We start from the raw sequence: 6,997 nt of genomic DNA on the forward strand, positions 1-6,997 counted from the left end.
ATGGAAGGATTTTTTCTTAACTGTTAACAAAGTCGTTTTTTATTTGTTTTCACATTTTCTGACTCTCCAAATGTTCTACAATGAACGTGTGCTTCCAAATGTTCATCCATTACATGAAAATGTTATAATTAATTTAAGCAATATCATAAAGGACATTTATACTACTTTTCTTTTTTTTCACTCATAAGTGTAACCATCCTTCTACATGTATAACTGCACCCTTCGTTGTGAAATAAATTCTTAGAAGCTAAATTACTAGGTCAAAAGTCAAAATATTTGACATCTGCTAGGTACTGCCATATTGTTCTATAAAAACATTTCCACACATTCTTGCAAACATTAGATGCTGTGATGATCTGAAAAACGGCCTCCAAAGAACAAAGTCTTAATCCCTGGAAACTGTTGAATATTACCTTAAATGGAAAATGGATTTTGCAGATGTGATTAAATTAAGGATCTTGAGGAAATTTTTCTAAATTATCTGGATGTGCCCCCAATACCATCAGAGCCCAAATATAATCACAAATGTCTTTAGAAGAGAGATTTGATGTAGAAGTAGATGTGATGATGAAAGCAAGACATTAGACTGATGTGAGGAAGGAATATAGGTGGCCTCAAGACACTAGAGATGAATTCTCCTCTAGGTCCTCTAGAAAGAACCAGCTCCACTAATGCCTTGACTTTAGTCCAATGAAACTGCAGACTTCTGGCCTCCAGAACTGTAGAATAAATTTATGTTGTTTTAAGCCATGCAGTTGGTGGTAGTTTGTTATCGCAGCCATGGGAAACTAATATAGATCCTAACATTTTTTAATTTTTGCCAATTTGATGGTTCAAAAATTATCTGCTTTTTTCTTTCTTTCTTTTTTTTTTTTGCTATATCAGAAAGGTTGGTCAGCTTTTCTTATGTTTTTTTTATTAGTGTTTTTTCTATGAATAATCTGTTCATATCCCTTCCCCTTTTTGATATTAGATATTATTGTGTATATATGTATATATACATATCAGACATATGTATTATATATATAATATCTCATTATCTTCCCATTTCTCCCTGTCAAAAAAAAAATACAGTATTTGACTCTGAATCCTTTGAGTGGTTGAGGTCCTATTACTTATGAGAGACATCCCTAAAACTGCTTATCTGAGTTTTTGAGGCAAGCTAACTGCTTGTCTGAATTTTTGAGCCCATTCCTGACCACTGCATTTCTGCAAAACTTTCAGACTGATACTTCATCTCCCTTATATCAACTGTGTTCTCATGCCTCAAACAACCTTATGCCTACAGACTGGTAAACTCACAGTTGTGATATGTGGCCAGCAACCCCCCCCCCAAAAAAAAACAAGGGATTCATTATTATTTTCTTTTTTAAAATTTTAAGTCCTCCTTCATCTTCTGGACTTTACATCGCTGCCTTGACTTTCAAAGTCTAACACTGGCTCCCAAATACATCATAAATGCTGCTATCTTAGACCAAGCTTTGACTTACTTGGTATTTTCACTATGGACCATGTATATCATTTCTGTGGCTTTTGAAACAAATGCGCTGGAACCCTATGCCAGACTTACACAATACATTGTATGTTTATCTAGCTCTGAAAGTGTACTCCCAGTAATTATAAGCCCATACTCCTCCTTGTGGACACCCTAGTCTAGTCCTTTCTGCCCTTGTATTCTTCTGTAGTACAGGTGCTACAGCTCATACTCCTGCCAAGTGAACTTCCTTCCCACACATGGGAATAGAATATATTGGATAATCATCAACAGCCATACACTTTTATACATAATCCATACATCTGATCATTTCTTTCTGGAGTCTGAAACTGTGTTCTGTGCTTCTAGCACTACCCTTCCATGCACCTAAACCCCCCAACCCCTACTCCCCTACTGTTCATATCCCACTCCACTATGAAGGTCCTGGCCCCTTCCAATTGCTCCATACCACTGTAGATAACTTTTTCATGCCAAGTTTTATGCTAATATAATTTTACCTACTTCTTGAGGTTGTTAGGTAATGGATATGGAATTGTGAACATCTAAGGCATGATTATTTATCAAGTTAGTTGAAACTGAAGTAAATTTATACTCGAATGTGGTCTGGAATCATATCCATACCTCTGATTATACTTTATTTCAAGATCTGGCATATACTCCTATTTCCATTATTAATGAAATGAAATGTTATATCAAAGACAATTATATTAAACCCTGAATAAAATCTGACTGATGTTGGGTGAAAGCCTTTTTATTCAATTTTACTTAAGTGAGGAATCTATGTTTTACTCACTTTCCTCAAAATCAATCATTACCAAGGACATAAAATATTCCAAGCACAAATTAATACCTCATAAGAAAGGCAGTTTAAAAAGGTAATCTACATATATATCAATAGAGAACACTCAAAGGCAGTATTTTTATAGTTTCAGAAGTATTCAAAGTAAATTTTACCTTCATCCAGCACTTCTGAAGGCTTGAAGTAAAGCTTTTATTACAAGGTAGATTAAAGAAAATGACCTAAAAGTGAGTCATTTTCCCAAATAAATTGAAATACTATTATCTTAATTCTCAATTCATTTCTGAGTATAGACAGTTATTGGAATATTCAAAAGATTAATGATATTCCACTCTGTCTTGATGGCTATATAGTAATTCCAAAATTGGCTTCATATTATTGTCTCACAAACTAAAATAAAATATAGTAGACCCCGTGCACTATATGTGTGTGCATGTGTGCACACACGCATGAGAGAGAGAGAGACATGCAACATCTCTTCCTTTGAGAAAATACCTCTCATTCACGTAATTTGTTGAGATGGGGTTGACTTACATCAGATAGGTCTAATAAGAGTTCTCCCTGGTATTTCCCTGAAGCCTTAGGAAAAATATTTACTTTCTCCAGGACCTGAAGCTTTGAGGGTCTTGTGACGCTAAAGCCTCTACCGGCCATTTTCCAACCTCACAGAGTCTTTATGAAAATGAAGCCAAACAAAGACAGAGACAGAGACAGACAGAATTGAACCCTATATGCAATGTTTAAGTACTTGTAATGAGGTTATACATGAAATTCTGCTATTTTTTGTATACTTATTAATATCATAAATAAATACTTTCTAGGTTAGGATGACAGAGGAATGTAGGGGGATCCTAAGCTCGTCTCATCCCTCAAACACAGTTAGATAGTTATCAAATCATTCTGAACACCCAAGAAAATTAATCGGAGGTCTGAGAAAACAAAAGCTGAAAATTAGAAAAGCGACCACCTTTTGGGAGGTAGGAAGTGTAGAAAGTTGATTTGGGGGAGATATAACTCTGGATACTACAGTGGGGAGGGAGCCCTGCTTACAGAGACTACTGCAAAGTATTATAAGTTTTAAGTATTACAAGCAGCAGAATGCAAAACTTTTAGAAGTCGGCTACCATAGGGGAGGTGACTGGCTTAAAGGTCCTCAGGTGGCGAAGCAAGGCAGAGTCCCAGGAGTGACAGCATGGTCTGAGAATCCCCTGAGTCACAAGAACAAGAGGTGGTGCCAACTTGCTGCACTGTTCACAGTCATAGGAGCGGGGCTGTCAGTTGAGAGCAGTGAGTCTAGGTACCAGCTTTCTGCTCTGTCTTGCCATAAACTCTGAACCCTTGCACAGTAGTTGGACCACTTTCCTGGTATTGGCCTGCAAAAGTGTGGTGAGACCCTCCTCCAGAGGATCAGCATGGGTCTGCACCACAGGAGTTCTTAAATTTGAAGTTTTGAAACTCAGTCATGCACAAAAAGGTTGGACACAGGCAGTGTGAACGCAGGGATCTGCCAGAAACTAGAGACACAAGAAGAGTGATTGACTGTTCTTTTCTGATGGCTCCCTGAAGAGTGGGGGGAGCAAACTTTCAGCTCCGGGGATAGAGAGCAGGGTACCACCGTATTCGACCTGTCCATCAGTACTAAAAGCCTTCAGGGAGCAAAACAGCGCCACATAGTGGAGGCCAAAGCTGCTTACATCAAGCTCCTCCTCCCTGAGCCCTAAAGGTGCACTTTCTCTAGGGCAAGTCCACCTGAGAATCAGTGCAATAGGCCCCTGCCCCAGAAGACCAGCACAAACAATTCCCTAGCACCAAGTCTCCTGATCATAGAGTGCTGCAAACCTTCAGCTCTAGGGGAAATAGGATCTAGCTTCCTTTTTATTTTTAATTTTTACACATTTATTTTCTTATGTTTTCAATTCCTTTTTGTTTTTTATTATTATTTCTTTATTTTTTATTTTTACATATATATGTGCATATATATTAATATATTTTCAATTTTTTGTTTATTTCATTTTACTTTGTTACTTTTTTAAAATTTTTGGATCTAGATTCTTTTAACAAGCAGACCAAAACACACCCAGGATCTAGTTTCTTTGTGTTTTTGTTTTTGTTTGTTTTGATTTTTATTTCTTCTTTTCTTTTCTGTACAAAATGATAAGATGGAGAAATTCACCCCAAAGAAAGAACAAAAAGTAGAACTCACGGCCAAGGATTTAAGCAATACAGATGTAAGTAAGATGTCTGAAATAGGATTTAAAACAACGACTATAAGGATACTAGCTGGGCTTGGAAAAAATCATAGAAGACACTAGAGAACCCCTTACTGCAGAGACAAAAGAACTAAAATCTAGTTAGGCTAAAATTAAAAATGCTATAACCAAATGTAAACCCAAATGGATACCATAAAAACAAGGATGAACAAAGCAGAGGAATGAATCAGTGATATAGAAGATAAATTATGGAAGATAATGAAGCTAAAAAGAAGAGGGAAAGAAAGATAATGGATCACGAATGCAGACTTAGGGAACTCAGCATTTATTAAAATGGAATAACATTCATATCATAGGAGTCCAGACGATGAAGAGAGTGAAAAAGGGACAGAAGGTTTATTTGAGCAAATTAGAGCTAAAAAGTTCCCTAATCCAGGGAAGGACACAGACATCAAAATCCAGGAAGCACAGAGCACTTCAATCAAGTTCAACAAAAGCTGACCACCACCAAGGCATATCATAGTCAACGTAACAAAATACAGAGACAAGGAAAGAATCCTGAAAGCAGAGAGAAAAAAGTCCTTAACCTTCAAGGGAAGACAGATCAGATTCGCAGATCTCTCCACAGAAACACAGCAGGCTAGAAGACAGTGGCAGGATATATTCAATGTGTTGAATGGGAAAAACATGCAGCCAAACATACTTTTATCCAGCAAGGCTGTCATTCAGAATGGAAAGAGAGACACTTTCCCAGACAAACAAAAACTAAAGGAGTTCAAGATCACTAAACCAGCCCTGCAAGAAATTTTAAGGGGAACTCTTTGAGTGGAGAAAAAAAGACCAAAAGTAACAAAGACTAGAAAGGAAGAGAGAACACTGCCAGAAACACTAGCTCTACAGGCATTAAATCCATATCTTTTAATAAACCCTCTGAATGCAAATGGACTAAATGTTCCAATCAAAGGACATATGGTATCAGAATGGATTAAAAAAAAACCAAGATCCATCTATATGCTGCCTACAAGAGACTCCTTTTAGACCTAAGACACCTGAAGATGGAAAGTGAGGGGATGGAGAACCATCTATTATGCTAAAGGACATCAAAAAAAGGTGGGGTAGACATACCTATATCAGACAAACTAGATTTTAAAATAAAAACTGTAACAATATCATCATTAAGCTGTCTATCCATCAAGAGTATCTGACAGTTGGGAGGGAGGGAGCAAGATGGCGGAGGAGTAGGAGACCTGGATTTTGTCTGGTCTCAGGAATTCAGCTGAATAGGGATCAAACCATTCTGAATACCTACGAACTCAACAGGAGACCGAAGAAGAGAGTAGCAACAACTCTCTGAACAGAGAAGCGACCACTTACTGAAAGTTAGGACTTGCGGAGAAGTGAATACGAGATGATACTCGGGAGGATAGATGGCGGGGGAGGGGGCCTCCGTCGGCCGCTTCTGGCAAGTGATAGAGCCGCGGAGCACAAAATCGGAACTTTTAGAAGTCGGCTCCGCTGAGGGACGTCACTCCAGTGGCTAAGCGCGGGGTGGAACCCTCGTGGGACAGTGTGGTCTCAGGACCCTCGGGGTCACAGAGAGACCGGGGAAGCCTGAGTGCGCCAGAGCTCCCAGGTATCGGAGCGGGGAAGCCGGCTGCAGAGACGGAGCCGAGGAGCGGGCTCTCAGCTCGGGGTTGCCATAAACTGTGATCCGTGGCCCAGTCGGGCCACTGCTCCTCCAGCAGGGACCCAACAAGCGGCAGAGCCGGGGAGACTCCCCTCCCTCCCCCGGGAGGAGCAGTGCGGGAGCACACCGCAGGGATCTGCTGGGTTTGGAGACTCCACATGGGGTCAAGTGCAAGAGATAGAAACGCTCGGTCACAGGCTGAATGAGCACGCAGTGCGGCCGGAGACAGGGGAGACGGGAGTGACTGCTTTTCTCTGGGGGCACACTGAGGAGCGGGGACCTGAGTTCTCAGCTCCTCCGAGTGGAGATTGGGAGGCCACCATTTTCACCCTGGTCCTCCAAAGCTATACCAGAGCTTGCAGGGAACAAAAGCTCCTGAGAGCAAACCCAAGCAGCTTGCTTAGCCCGGACCGACAAGGGCGGGGAAATTCAGCCTTGGGCAAAGACATTTGGGAACCACGGCAACAGGCCACTCCCCCAGAAGATCAGCACGAACAGCCAGCAAGCCAAGACCAAGTTTACCGGTCAAGGAGAACGGTAGAACTCCAGCACTAGGAGAATACTGCACATAGAATTCATGGCTTTTTTTACCCTGTTTCATTAGTTTTTCAAAGTTAATTTTTTTAATTGTTTTTTTTAATTTTTCTTTTTCCCTTTTTCAACCAACATCTTATCAATCCCTTTAAAAAAAAAAACATTTTTATTTTTCATTTTTAGAGTCATATTTTATCCCTTCATAGTAGTTACCCTTATTTTTGGCATATATATATAAGTTGTTCTCTCGTTAAAATTTTGAGGTACAGTTT

The sequence above is a fragment of the Callorhinus ursinus genome, unplaced genomic scaffold (genome assembly GCF_003265705.2).
Source record: "Callorhinus ursinus isolate GAN/ISIS: 27379988/994484 unplaced genomic scaffold, GSC_fseal_2.0 scaffold5, whole genome shotgun sequence".
In the NCBI taxonomy this organism is placed as follows: Eukaryota; Metazoa; Chordata; class Mammalia; order Carnivora; family Otariidae; genus Callorhinus; species Callorhinus ursinus.